Source organism: Vespa crabro, chromosome 2 (genome assembly GCF_910589235.1).
Source record: "Vespa crabro chromosome 2, iyVesCrab1.2, whole genome shotgun sequence".
NCBI lineage: Eukaryota > Metazoa > Arthropoda > Insecta > Hymenoptera > Vespidae > Vespa > Vespa crabro.
The window spans coordinates 426,990-441,412 of NC_060956.1; the positions used below are offsets into that span (position 1 = coordinate 426,990).

The window sequence follows — 14,423 nt, forward strand, 5'->3', positions numbered from 1 at the left end:
GGAACCGCCGGTACCTCGTTGCCCTCGATCAAGGTAGAGTACATAAAAGCTAATCGAGCTTTCTTTCTATTTATCCGTGGTAAAGGGTTAAAAGTTTTCAAATCCTCCTCGCATTATCTATCTTCCTCGCTAGAAAGGACGATGTCACGCACGGCGCTACACGAAATCACGCGACGACGCTTCAAAAATCTCGAAAGGAACGATAAATTCGTCGCTTGTAAACGACACGTACGATAAACGCAAGTGTAGAGAGAGAGAGAGAGAGAGAGAGAGAAGAGCATAGGCTTTGCGTGCTGCTAGGGTCCAGCTGTTTTTAATATCTGCCTGTGGAATCTAGCGAGCGTGCTAAGTGCGCGTCTTCTCTTTCCTTCCTTCGTTTCTTCTTAAAACGATCGCGACCAGACGAAAGGGAGGGTTCGATGAACCCGGAAAAAAGAAATTAGAACAGTCCCGAGATTGATACGAGTCACGTGCCTTCGTCAACCTTGTTTTCGAAAGATTTAGCGCGTGAAATATTGTATTGAAATATGTATGTCTGAAATACGTATAGAAATTGTGTGTGTGTGCCTAACTCGAGAGAAACGATTTCAAAGAATTTCGCAATTTCTTCTAAATTATCTCGAGAGAAAATGTATCGAAAATCTTTCGTTACTTGTCCCGACGCTTTGATATCAACGATATTAGACTGATCGATTGCGAGCGAAGAGCGACGATGGTTATCGGGAAAAAAAAATCTCATTTCGAGGAGGCTGCGTCCGAACGAAAAAAGATTTCTTTATTCCCGTCGAGTCGAGTCGTGGGGATACTGGCGTAATCTTCGTAATGCGTGCCTTGCGCAACCTCGAGAGAAGAAAAAAAAGAAAAAGAAAAAAAAAAGAAACGAAGGAGAAGAAAGGAGAAAAAGATGAAGAAGGAGGAGAAGAAGGCACGTGTACCCTCGCAGAGACGCAGCAAGGTGAATCGCGTGAAATCGCGTGCGAGTGAGCGAGCGTAGAGAGAGAGAGAGAGAGAGAGAGAGAGAGAGAGAGAGAGAGAGAGAGAGAGAGAGCCAGATAGAATGCACACGAGTATTGGTGAGATAGTGTAGGCGGTATGACTCACTATGGACCAAAAATACATTTGCCTTTCCTCCATCCACGACACAACGAACGCCGTGTTGCGTCACTTGGTACGTGTGCGAGTGCGTCTTATCGCTGTACTCAAGATTTTTCGCGATTATCGCGCATTGACGTTCGCGACACATTCCAAGATGAATCGTTAACGAGTCAAACATCATTTCAAACAGATATATTGGCCGTCCTCGAATCGCCGATTCTCGCTATAATTTTATAATACTATTTCATTAAATAAATGCATACGTACAGAACAGAGCAAGGTTCAACGTGGTCTCCATTCGTAAATGATTTAAACAGGAGAAAGGCAAATTGTCACTGTACTCTTCTAAACTGAGAACACGGATCATCGAAAGCAGATCGTTCGCCGATGATAATCCGCGAGAGCGTGCCGGTGAGTCATCGCTAAGTGCCAACCTGCGACGTCCAATTACCTGTGCGAGGTCACGGCGTTCAACCCCGAGTCATCGTAAAGCGACGACATTAATTCGCAAACACCGGCCACGGCGACATCCTTAATCCGTATCATTTCATTGTGCGTCCTCGGCATAATAAAAAAAAAAAAAAAAAGAAAAGAAAAAAAGAAGAAAAGAAAATAAATGAAAGAAGGTACCACGGATGCGAACGGCAGATAAACGGCTCATTGAATTCGCTCTTCTCAATTACCATTGTAATCGACATGGTAATTCTATTATCTTCGACACAACTTTCTATACGTCATTATTCTTCCTCTTTTGTTCTTCTCTATTTTTTAATATCGATTTAGTAAACGCGACAAATGAATCATAGTGGCACGAAACGATGTAAGAAAGTATTAGGCGCGAGCACGCACACACATTCGGTGAAAAAAGATCTAATCTTATACAAAACACAAGCGAATACACGTGATATCGCACGGATTGTAATAAATTATGTATAACGGACGAAGTGATGAAACGACGTAGAAAAAGAAAAAGAAAAAAAAAAGACAAACAAAATAGACGATAGTCATCTAGTCGAGCCTTTTTTTCGTCAAAGATAAAAAGTGTCACGCGGAGAAGCTGTCAAACTGAAAAGAAAAATGGTTAGAAGATGGTGCAAAGTCTTTGACAATGGCGTCTGCGTATTCCGAAGAGGGAAACGAATGCAGCTTCTTTCGAGTTGGACAAAATTAGAAATCACTCGTCGTCGAGTCGTCGTAAAACGAAAATATCGAAACGCTCCGATCTCTCTCTCTCTCTCTCTCTCTCTCTCTCTCTCTCTCTCTCTCATTATCGGTAGATAAAAATAAAAGTGATTTAAATCGCGACTCGAGACGTATAACGAAAGAAGAATAACTCATTCTTTATGCGGTCTCATATCGAGGGATGTTCACTTCCGCTTTCACGAGTAAAAACCATTAAGCGGCGATAGCGCGGCTAAGCGAGCCTCATGTATTCGACCCGTGGAATAAATAATTACCTCTTAATTAAGGCACTCGTCTCGAAACATCTGTTTCATGAGGATATAATCTGCGCTTCTCGCGTTCCTATAGTTTCTCTCTTCCCCTCGTTTTGTAAAAGCCATCATCCTTTTTTGTTCTTCCTCGAAAATAAAGATCAAATTTACGAGGTTGATCTCCCCCTTGCGAGAAGCGGCCAACAACATCACATTGTCGAGAGGACAAATTGCAGTAACGTTGTTTTCTTTCGCATTTAACGGTTGAATTATATACCCGAAAAGAAACGTCTCGGAACTTATCGATTAGACGCTCTAGACGTTACCGAAATAAAAGAGAAAAGGAAAAATGTTACGTGTTCGAATACGAATTAAGGATAATTCGTCAACAAGTGTAGGCGAAGCGTATAACACGGGCCAATACACACGTTCACCGATCGATAAGATCGTACGAGGAACGATTAAAACCCTTTGATAAGTGAAACTCGTAAGACTGGTGTCAACGGGCATGAAAACGTAACGACGTTGTTTTATCATTCTCGAGCAGACGGTGCTTCCTAACGGGGAAGGTAATTGGATTTCGTAACGTACCTAAGGATTTCTTCTCTCGATCCAGTCGGCCCGATTCATCGCGCGCGCGCGCGAGCGATCTCGTCGCGCGATAACGCTCAAAATTCGTGTCGGACTTTCTAGCGTCTGGGTTGCGTCCGTAACGCGCAGAACATTTCTGAAGGAATGCCTTTCCCGTTACGAGAATTAAAAGAAAGTAAACAATGATATTTCTCCGACTTGTTCGCGCCAATGTATATTTACCTCCTGCTTGTTGACATATTCTATTCGACTTCGCCAGAGAGAATTCATAGAATAGAGAGAAAATAAACAAAACATATCTAAAACAATATTTTCAAGTTATTACAGGCCACGACCGAGCCTCGGCCGTTTTCGCCGATCGACAAAATCTCGACAAACTTTCGGTTTTTTCTCTTGTCCGATCTTAACCCGTAACAACGGGATACGTGAGTTTATACGCGGTCGTTCTACGAGAAAATTTTACAGCCAGTCCGATCGTAAAGGCTCGGAGATATGCGTTTACGCGTGCCGAATTTATACGTTTACTGGCATACGTCGAAAGCTTCTCACCGTGAAAGAATATTAATGTTGAATCACAAATATTTCGTGTCTCGTTATACAGCCCTCGGTACGTCCTTGACGTAACGTGCAAAATGATCCGGATCACCTCTTTTTCACAAACGCTCCTTGAAAAAACAACGAGAGAACAAAGAATTCAATGCGTTGATTTATTGAACTGGTTAATAAAGAAGAATTACACCGAGAAAAAAAAAAAAGAAGAAAAAAAAGAAAGAAGAAGAAAAAACAGAAAGTAAAAGAAGCTCGAAAGTCACGAGGTTCTCCAAGAAAAATAACATCGATCGGATGGCCTTGGTAGTCTTTTTAGTTAAAATACTAGAGCAAGTTCGCTGAGAGATTGGGGGGGGGGGGGAGAGAGAGAGAGAGAGAGAGAGAGACTGACGTAATCGGCAAGATGATGTTTCCATTGATGCCGCCCGAAGAGAATAATCGGCTTTCAAGCAAGACGTAAGGATGAAGGAAAGCCGAAACGCAGAAAGGTCGACGCGAACAATTAGGATCCTCTTTGGTATCCTTGACCTAGTCATGGATTCGCTGACGTCATCGTACACCTCGGCTGGTAGCTCCGCAGATTTTTGTTTCTTCTTTTTCTTCTCCATCCCCTTCCTCTCCTCCACAAAAATATTACCCATCTTTATTTTTAAGTTTGACAAAGATCCGACATTTTTAGAAACAAATAGAGCTAGCTCTGCAACGACCTATTTATTATTTTGGAATTCTTACTCCTTCAACACTCGTGTCATTCCATCTAACGCATGTACGCACGAGGCGTCGTCGTCGTTCGATGGACTCTCAAGTAAAACCCTCTGAAATTCTTAATAAAAGTCACCGATCGGCAACGAGAGGCCGCAAGACGGATCGCTCTTTTTCCTATAATCTTCCCGCGCGCGCGAGTGAGAGAGCTGGACGCTTCGTCACTTTTTCTTCCGGTCGCTTCTCGATCGACTCGAGCGGATAAATAAACTCGTTCTCGCGGAATCGATCGATTTATGTCGCTGAAAGGACGATAAAAAGGACGATACTCGATCGCTACTTCGAATTTGGTGTTGGTGAAAGGACAGAGAGAGAGAGAGAGAGAGAGAGAGAGAGATGGGGGAGAAAGCGGAGAACAACAACAACGGAGGGCCGTTTAAATTGAAAGGAAGGATCGTTGGGAAAGGGAACAACTCGTAATCAGATTAGTTCGAGGTTATAAATAATATAATTGGTTTGCCTCCTGTAGGGAATCAGAGATCTTTACGCTCGAACGCATCCCAACTACGATACCGGTCAGCAAAGATCCAAAGCTCTTTCGTGCTCGGACGAGCAACAATTATAAATTCTACTCGGTCTACTCTACTCGAGTAGTATACTATAATAAATGGATTAAAAGAATCGTTGTGCAAGAGAAAAGATCGTTGGGTGAACATTCGTATGATAATATCGATCGATTTGAAAAGAAAGAAAAATAAAAATCAGTTGTGGGCAATTATTTAGCACGGCTCGCTAACGAGTAGTGCTGGCAACGCTACCTGCTAATATGACGTTCGCATAATCGATTCGCGATACTGGGTCATGAGATATCCTCGATTTAAGAATCCGTCCAAAGTTGTTAATCGGCGCATTAACGCACGCGCACCACCATCTACCGAGGTTCTCTCTATTTACTCGCGTTATTATAAACTGCTTTCCAATTAAATCGAACGTTATCGGATATCGGCGGAGGAGTAGTAAAACCAACACTTTACTATTTCGCAAGAATGACTAAACTACGAAAAAAATTGGCGATACTCGGCACTTAAGATTAAGATAAAGGCGACGATAAAATATAAAGGCAATAAATGGCTTGTCTCGTCGGTTCTTGACGACGTTATTTCGCGATCCTCCTTCTACCGCTCTTTCTCACCCTTCTCCTTAACCACGATATTATTCGCAGAAACTTGCGGAGCGCCCACAAGTTAATGGACGCGCATCGTGAGAAATTTAAATGCAAAATACGCCGAGACTCGTAATTTGTATCTCCGGATTTCTCGATAAAGACGGAATTAACGGGTGTCCCGTATATAAAAACGGTCAAGATTTTCTTCTTTCCTTTATTTCAAGGTTCTCGACAGCGTCGTCGCATAAAAGAAAAGTTCTTCGAGGATTCTCTTCGAAGTAGAAAATATTTAGTTGAAATCTAACGAATAGCAAAGCTCTCGTAGAGCTTCTCTAAATTCGTTAGGAGCCGTGCAGCAGTATTCTAATCCACAGTCTTGATCCACGATAGACGAGAGCGTGAGCGTTGTTAAATGGCAACGACGAGCATAGTCGGTCTAAGCCGACGGTGGTCTGAGAATTCGGCTTAACTATTTCGGTTTTCGTGTCGGCGATGCGTGTTTACGCCGGTCTCGTGACCGATTTTTACGTCCTCCGATGCGTGCAATAAAGCTTCTCGGTGTACATACACATACCCACATACGAGTGTTACGAGTTTCGCAAGCTTCACCCGATCGTACGCCAAAATCATTCCTTACGTTATACCATTTTGCCGTTCCCCCGATAGAAACTTTTTTGACGCATACGAACCAATGAAATTAACCGCCAAACGGGTACACTCAATAAGCGAGTCGAAGAGAGATGAAAGAGTAACATCTGACTGGTCTATGCGATTTCAACAAAATGGTAATATCCACCTGCCAAGTCAATTCGTCTGCTTACGGAGTGTAAATTGGAATTTCTGCCACCGAGGGAGTTAATAATCCGAACTAACGCTTGACAAGCTCAAGCAGGTGCGGGCCGACTCCGTGATATAGGTCCCGGACGCATTATGACTTCAATTTTCGAAAATACACCGCGTGAGTTTCGAGTCAGCGTACATTCATCATCTCGTTCTCGATCGAATACTTAAATAAATAAATAAATAAATAAATCTAATCGAATGGTGTCGCTTGACGAAATTTCTATGTTAACATTTATTACCGATAATAATAAATTAATTAATTATGATCGCATGCGGCGCAAATCGGCTGCAAAACAATATCTAGTTTCGATAGCTGTATTACGAGCGAACGAAACCAAGGGGAATGATTTTACCGAACCTACGCGTTTACCACCTACTCGAAATAAAAAAGAAAAAAGAAAAGAAAAGAAGTACGACATTTCATTGATCGTAATCAAGCTCACAAAGAGTAAACTCAAAGTCGCGTAACGTAGGAGAAAAGAGAAAAGTACGGTTTCGTGCGTAGGCTTGACGACGAGCTCAGGCACGGCCTATCGAAATTTGGATTACCGCCGAAAAAGCTTTTCGCGACTGACGCGAAAAAAAAAATGGTCACCGTAACGCTTAGTAAAAGCTACGGATATAGCGACGACTTTCTTGAATTTCGACGCACGTTTCAGGAAGAATTTGCGATAAATTCTGCAAATTAAACGAGACAATGGTCGATTAAATTACGTTATTTTCTTTTTTCTTCTCAATTCCGTCGAGGTCGCCGTTGAAAGAGCAAAAGAGAAGGCAAATGGAGAGATCTCAGTCGCTTTTACGTCCACGTATTTTGAATTTGGCAGTGGAGCAAAAGCTGGCATGGATTAGGCGCTCGCGTTGTCGTGCGCGCGAACGCGACAACGACTTATGGAGGATGAGCGAGAAAGATAGGAAGAGGGAGAAGTAAGAGAGAGAAATGGTCGGGCGCTTCTCGGTATATTATCGTCCTTTTGGCAGATAGCGCGATTTTCGTGATTTAGTATTGTGGATGCCTTTAAAGCGAGCGCGACTGGCCAAATGCACGAATTCTTCGTGCGGGAACGACCGCACACGTCCGCCTTTTCTTCTTTTCCTTCTCTCTAATTCGCCTTCGAGAGAGGAGAAAACACAAGTTGGTATTTTGGTGACGCAAAGAGACATACATCTTTTAGCGTACTTGCACGTTCTCGAATATCCTCGAATGTCGATCGACGCTCATACAACGTAAGCATACGTTGGCTTCCGATCCGTCTGATGCGCCATGAATCATCGCAAAACGAACGAAAGATTGTTCGACGCGATCGTCGATTTTGATGATGAAAATGAAAATGAAAGAAGGAAAAAAAAAGGCCAACGCATCGGAGCGCGCGTTCGTTGAAATTCTAACGGCTGCATTCCAAGCGTTCCTCGAAACTTTTTTCATTCGCCCTTCTATTCTAATCTCCGTTCGATCTCCGTTCGATCTCCGAGCGATCTCCCTAATCAGAAGAAACGGCGTTCTCCGAAGGCGAAGGCAAAGTTAAAAGTGCGAGCGCAGCAAAGTCAGCGAGGGCTATAAAGACGCCGGATATGGTGTTTTACCGTACCGGTTGTTCGATCGGAAAAAGTCTTGCGTAAATCGTCAGCGTCGTGTTCGCGATCGTCGCCGGTTTTTCTCGGCAAACCCTCTGACGCTGGTAAGCGTACTTGTGCGTTATTGCACAACCGCAATAGCCACGGTAGGCGAATAAATAATCGCTATCACTTGCCAAGGTAGCCATGGACTAACGATTTGTCGTAGCTCCCCTGGTCTTTACCAAAGTTAACTATTAACGAAAAGAGAAAAGCCAGAGGCGCGCCGCGAAGCGACAGGTGTTTGCGGCGCCTACTATTTTTGCCAATAAATGCAAAACATTACACCTCAATGAAACTTGCTACGCATTTTTCAAGAAAGAACATCTTTAAAGGCGTCGCCGCGTTTCATTAAAAAAAAAAAAAAAAAAAAAAAAAAAAGAAAAAAGAAAAAAGAAATAATAGACGGAACGAACGCGCGACACGATCGTCCGCGAAGATTAGAAGGAGGAATTAGCGGTTTCCGGTGATCGTAAGACCGTGCGCCACACCACGTGCCGCGTCGTGCCGTGCCGCTAATCGTGAAATTGAGCAAACACCACGGGGCGTAGATTTTATCGTTGACAGAAGGACTCGGTTGTGCAGGTGTGAATGGGATCGCGTGGGCGGGACTATGAATAAATGAATTCGATACGCGTACCGATCGACATGCGTATGTTGTATATGTGCACCTACATAAGCTGGCTCTCTCCCATCTCTACCAACGACGACGACGACGACGACGACGACGACGACGACGACGACGACGACGACGACGATCTCCCGCGGACTTATCTCATCCAAGAAAGAAAGAAAGAAGGAGAGACGCTTAACCGAGCAACATCGCCGGCTGTCACGTAAACATCCCGCGAACGAGATAATAGCGAGCGTATCGTCGTCCGTCATCTATTACCGGAGGTAATTAAAAATCGTTGAAGGAGAGGAAAGGGGAAGGGGAAAAAAAAACAGAAAAAATATGTGGCGAGTTCGGAGAGTTTCGTATTTCGAGTTACTCCGTGTATGCAGCCACGTGTGTGGTCCCGTAGGAGCACGTGTCTTCGAATCGAGTGGGTTTTTATCGGAGCGCAGACGCGCCGCCCGCTTTTTGGCAACGAATTCCGAAATTCCACGCTCGGGATGCGACGTGGCGCGGAAGGAATCCCCCCGGGATTTGGCGAAAATCCTTCGACGAGCGCAGCAAGAAGCGCAATTGCGACAACCGCAAGAATCCCTTCGCCTCTTTTCTCATCCTCCTCCTCCTTCTCTTCTTTCCTCGAGGAACCATTCGATCCATCCCGCTCTTCTTCTTGCGAATAATGCTAATTCGTTAAACGATAACAATAACGTAATTAACGAAAGGACTTGCTTCGTAATACCTAGGATTGAATAATAAGAGAGGGAGAGAGAGAGAGGGACAAGATGGTACGAGCGAGATCTATTATTACTCTTCTTTAGCGAACATGCCACGAAATTTTTGGCTTCGCAAAGGACGATAGATAATAGTAATTTGTCACTGAAAGAACCAATTCTAAGCACGGTCTCTCCCTGCTTATCCTCGTATAACAGACACCGCTGTCTTTTCTATAGTCTATGTTAAAATAATGCAACAAAGTAATTTGGCGAGAAACTTCGCTATTAATACAAGTCCCTGTTTTCATAAACATTGAATAATAATTCAAAAACGCGAATTGCATTTTAGAGAACGATTTTGGCCCTGACGAAAGATCTTGAAAATAAACGACGATAGTACCGATCGTGGATGCGAAAAAGTTGAAATATTTATCGTTTACTTCTGAAATTCAAGATCTTCCAAGCCGTTTCCTCGCTGTTCTTTCATTATTTTTACTTTATCAATTTTCTGCCAAAATATCAGATAGAGCGTTACGTAAAATAAAGTTATCGGACGCGTTGAAGTTATCGAAGCACCCCACCGGAGGAAGCGCTCGACGAAACCGTGTGGCGCCACCGTAACGAACAGCGAAGAAACAAAGACGCGAAATGCTCTCTTCTTCCTTATCGACGACAGCAAGTGCGATTGGAAACGATGTGGGAGGCCCAAAGGGAAACTTAACCCCCAAAGATAACGTAAACATCTTCTAGGAATGTGCAAATGAGACGACGATCGCACGAGATTGACGTTTCCACGTTTCTCCGTTAAAACGAGTGACTTTGAAAGAAATTCGAGCGAGCGATTGTGTCGATCGAAAAGTCAGTGCAGTGACATAATTCGCGTTAACGCGTGTTCCGGTTACGTACGGTTGCGTCTGTCAACACGTTATCTCGCTTTACCAATGTCTTCCAGACAACGAAAAAGTTTTCGAAAAGGTCGAAGAATGTCGCGATGGAAGAAAACTCGCGCGTATTCGCAGGCGACGTTTCCTCGAAAGAATGCAAAGAGGGGAAAAAAAAAAAAAAAGGTGGACGAAAAGAAAGAAGGCCGCTGCTAAACCGAGAGACGAACGATATCGAGCCGAGTAACAGGGGCGTCGATCGTTCGTCTCGATGACCAATTTGATTCGTGAGAATTCATGTACTCACCTTAACCTCTAGGCCCGACGGGGCCTACGCCATTCGACCCAACCAACGACGATCGCCTTCTTTGACACCGAAATGCGAAAAAACACGACGTCCGTTTCGTTTGTCACTAATTAAAGATCTCGCGACGGCGGCCATATTGCCGTTTGACCGAACGTCTCCACAACGAGGCGCAAGATGACGCTGCATCGCTCAATCTTCCCGCCTTTATAGTCACCATCTTTTTTTCAAACTTGCCTTTCTTCCTAGAAAAGACGAACAAAGTTGATCTTTTTCCATAAAATCTAAAAAATCAACTATATGATATGCGCCGATTCGATTGTTTAACAAATTCGCCTTTATCCTACCCAAATTCCTCGTACTCGAGATAAATGTTATCTCGAATATACGAGATCAAGAGAGGAAGATAATTGCGGACAAGCTTACAATCGCGAACGATCTTATTTTTCATTAAAGATATATCACGGTCGTGGCTTATTGTTGTTCATTAATATCGATCAAAAAAGAAAAAAGAAAAACAACAAGAGAGAGAGAATCAAAGCAAATACATTTGAAATCAAATGTAAGGCACGTCGGTCGTTCCGTTACCCGGCAACGTTCCCGTCGACGAAACTCGAAGCTAAGCTTGACCTTCAGATGGCGCTTGTTTCTACCAATGGCGCTGCAATAGCTCTGAGTAAAACGTATCTATTATATTCGTTCTCTTGTCAGTACCGATTGAAATATTTTAACGAAGCTATTCGCTTCGAAAGAATAAAATGCGTTTTATTAAAATCAATCGAGTTCGAGAATTATTGGTTCCTTACTATGGGAAAAGCTTCGGTACAAAAATTCAACTCATTTCTATACATTACGTAATGTATGCTAATAATTTGGTTATTACATTTTAGCCGAAAAAATCAAATTCCTTTGGAGAATGGGATGGAACGCGAATCCTGTTATGACCACATGCGTAGTGACCCTTCCATTTATTATAGTATATACATTCTGGGAGTACAAATTTCATTATACAGGCGATAGAGTTAAAAAATATAACAAATATATTACAAGTAAGTATTCAATCATTTTTTGACATTTTGAAGGTTATATTTATGTATATCCTCTCCTTGATTATCTAATTACAAATTCATAATGTATTGAAAAATTATTTCAAGTATATTAATAAGCTTCACCCTTTTGAAAAGCTTTGTAACAAGAACATAGCGTATAAAAAAAAAAAAAAAAAAAAAAAAAAAAGGAAAAAAAAAACTGAGCATAAGCTTTCTTTATACGCGTTACGATTAAGCAATTTTTCTATTATTTCCTTAAAAAGGAAATTGACTATATGTCATATAAAAGGTATATTAGTTTTTGACCAGTAAAATCTCTAAATCTTTTCATATAACAAGTTTCATATTATATCTCATATGATTTGTTAATTCAAAGTAAAAAAGAAAGGCATGATAAATAGAGGACTCTCATAGAGGAGAAGGCAAACTTGATTTTTATTCGATTAACTTAAAGATAATTGCTATTAGATACTGATTAAATAATTATTTCTCTAAACAGTTTACAGGCCTGACGATCCGAGGGTTGAAAAGATTCAACACTATTCTGTATTAGATAATTAAGACGAATTTGGAATGATGGAGTAAAAGAACGTTGTTAATATAGTATCATAAAAATAGCAAGTGTTAATAAAGTTCGACTGAATCGACATTGTAGTCCGTTATTTAAAAATATAGCACGATACGAGACCGTAAATGATAATTAAACGTTTCCTCGTCATTTAACATTGAAACGTTATCAGGTTTCGCAGCTATGCTCATAAAAAAACAGATAAATTGTTTAAAGGGAAAATTGTTGGTACAAATTCCATGCGCCTCCCTTGTTTTATGAGACTTTGGATATAAAGTTTGGATGGATCAAAAAGCACTACTCTCATAACAAAAATCATTTGCGAATGAAGGGTAACGAGATAAATGGACGCGCTAATTAATTTCTTTGTTCTTCAACGTCACGCAATTGGGTCAAATCGAGCTTACGAGCGTGGACTTTTATTTGCCAAATTACAAAGAATATATCTCTTCAATTTTGATTGATAATTCTTCTACTTTTCTTTATAACGTCGTAACGAGTTATATTTACGACGATCTAACGATGGTTAAACGTATTCGCGACATTCGGTCGGCAAGAGTTGCATCTGGGTTGCACGGAACATTAGAGCAAGAACATTTGGCGGTCGAAGGGAGAAGGGAGGAGGACGATGAAAGTATATTAATGTCTTTAGTTCGTAAGTCTTCGAGGGGGGAGGGGGAGAGGTTTTACTTATCAATACCCATACGTCATACGATTTGAATACCGAGCCGGCTAAAGTTCGCTCCGGTAATATCCACGCGATACATCATTTTTTTCTCTTAATCCATTAAAAGTGTTAAGAAGTCTCATTTCGAAATGAGACTTAATAACAATATTCGTTATTCGGGAATATCAAATGGAAAAGATGGCTCGATCGAAATCACGGACCTTTTGCACAGTTAATAAGCCGTAATTAGAAAAATGAAATCATAAGGGAGCAGGAGCATCGGGCAGCACCGGTCGATATCCAAGCAAATACATATCATCGAGGAATTATGAAAGCATGTGGCTCTTTGATCCGGCCACATTACGATTTTTATTATTCGTAGCCTCGAGCAAACGAGCGAAACGCGGCGGTAAACACTGACGTCGAGAGTAGAATGCGTTGATCTTTGCAGAAGTTGAAAAGCGCGCGGTTCCCAACAAGCGAGTTTACGTTCTTTCAACCATCGAGAACCTAGCGTAATTCCACCGAGAGTAGATTCAAGAGGATAAGAGAAAAAGAAAGAGAGAGAGAAAGAATAACGTTTCAAAAATCAACGTATTGCCGTATTTATTTATGAAACAGTGTTTAAGGATCAACAAACGAATGCGACCGAGAAACGTAAAAATCTTAGCACAGTAAATAATATAGATGATCCGAATATATTTTTTTCAAATCGAAAAAGTTTTAGGAACGCCGACTTTCGAATAAAACTTTATTTCCCTTCTCTCATGTCCCCTCTACTGCGTAACTTTTCTGGGAGTCACATGCCGTAAAAAAAAAGAAAAAAAGAAAAAAGAAAAAAAGAAAAAAGAAAAAAAGAAAAATGGCCACATTAAAATATATACGTCGAAATCGGTCATCATTCATTTTTTCCTCAATTTTTGTTATCGGGGATAATAGCACGATCCTTTCGTACGAATTTCATTTTGCCAATTTTTTGGCAAAGTATCGCACCCTCGAAGGAACATAAAGGAGATCGACGAGATCCATTTTGATAACATTAGACGGACGTGACAACGTCGTTAGCTTAGCTCGAGCTTTGTCCGCGTACGACTCGGACCTCTGCCTAATGACGATACTTTCCTAACTTCGATATTGTATAACTCGTATCGCACAGCAAGGTCGCTCGTAAATTTTGTACGGATGAGTCTGGACCCTTAATGGAGATAAATACAAGTTTAATTACGAAAAAAATAGTCCGGAATTGTGGGAGGAGTATACAGTTTCGGTTAACGAGCAATCTAATTGTTACTCGCGATTTCGGTGTAGATATACGTGCGATACATGTGTGTATAGAAGAAGATTCAAAGCTTTTATCTCACATTCCAATTAACGTCATAGAACGATCGAAGAGAGGATAACGAGCGCACGAGTGAAAAGTCTCTTAAGCCCTCGATCGAACTTTATAAAGGGATTTTTTCCTTTGTTTCATTTATTTAAAATGAGAAAGGCGGGAAGTAAAAAATGATCGGAAAGGTATGACAAATCGAGGATATAGATGGGGAGGGCTGTAACGTAGGTGAGAGGGTGGCTTAAGCCCCGTGGCTCTCTCGCTCGCTCGTCCGTCGACCGCGCGCAGGATCGTAGGATCGTT

The 14,423-nt window shown here is 41.8% G+C and overlaps 1 protein-coding gene across 2 annotated transcripts in view; it reads right to left on the reverse strand.

Annotated features, from left to right (window-relative positions):
- LOC124421975 (myocardin-related transcription factor A) overlaps positions 1-11,027 on the reverse strand; it is a 152,517-nt gene extending 141,490 nt beyond the window's left edge. For both annotated transcript variants that reach the window (XM_046957795.1, XM_046957796.1), the window contains exon 1: positions 10,510-11,027. The gene's annotated coding sequence lies outside the window, so the exon portion shown is untranslated. The remainder of the gene's footprint in view (positions 1-10,509) is intronic.
- Between the last annotated feature and the right edge of the window lie 3,396 nt (positions 11,028-14,423).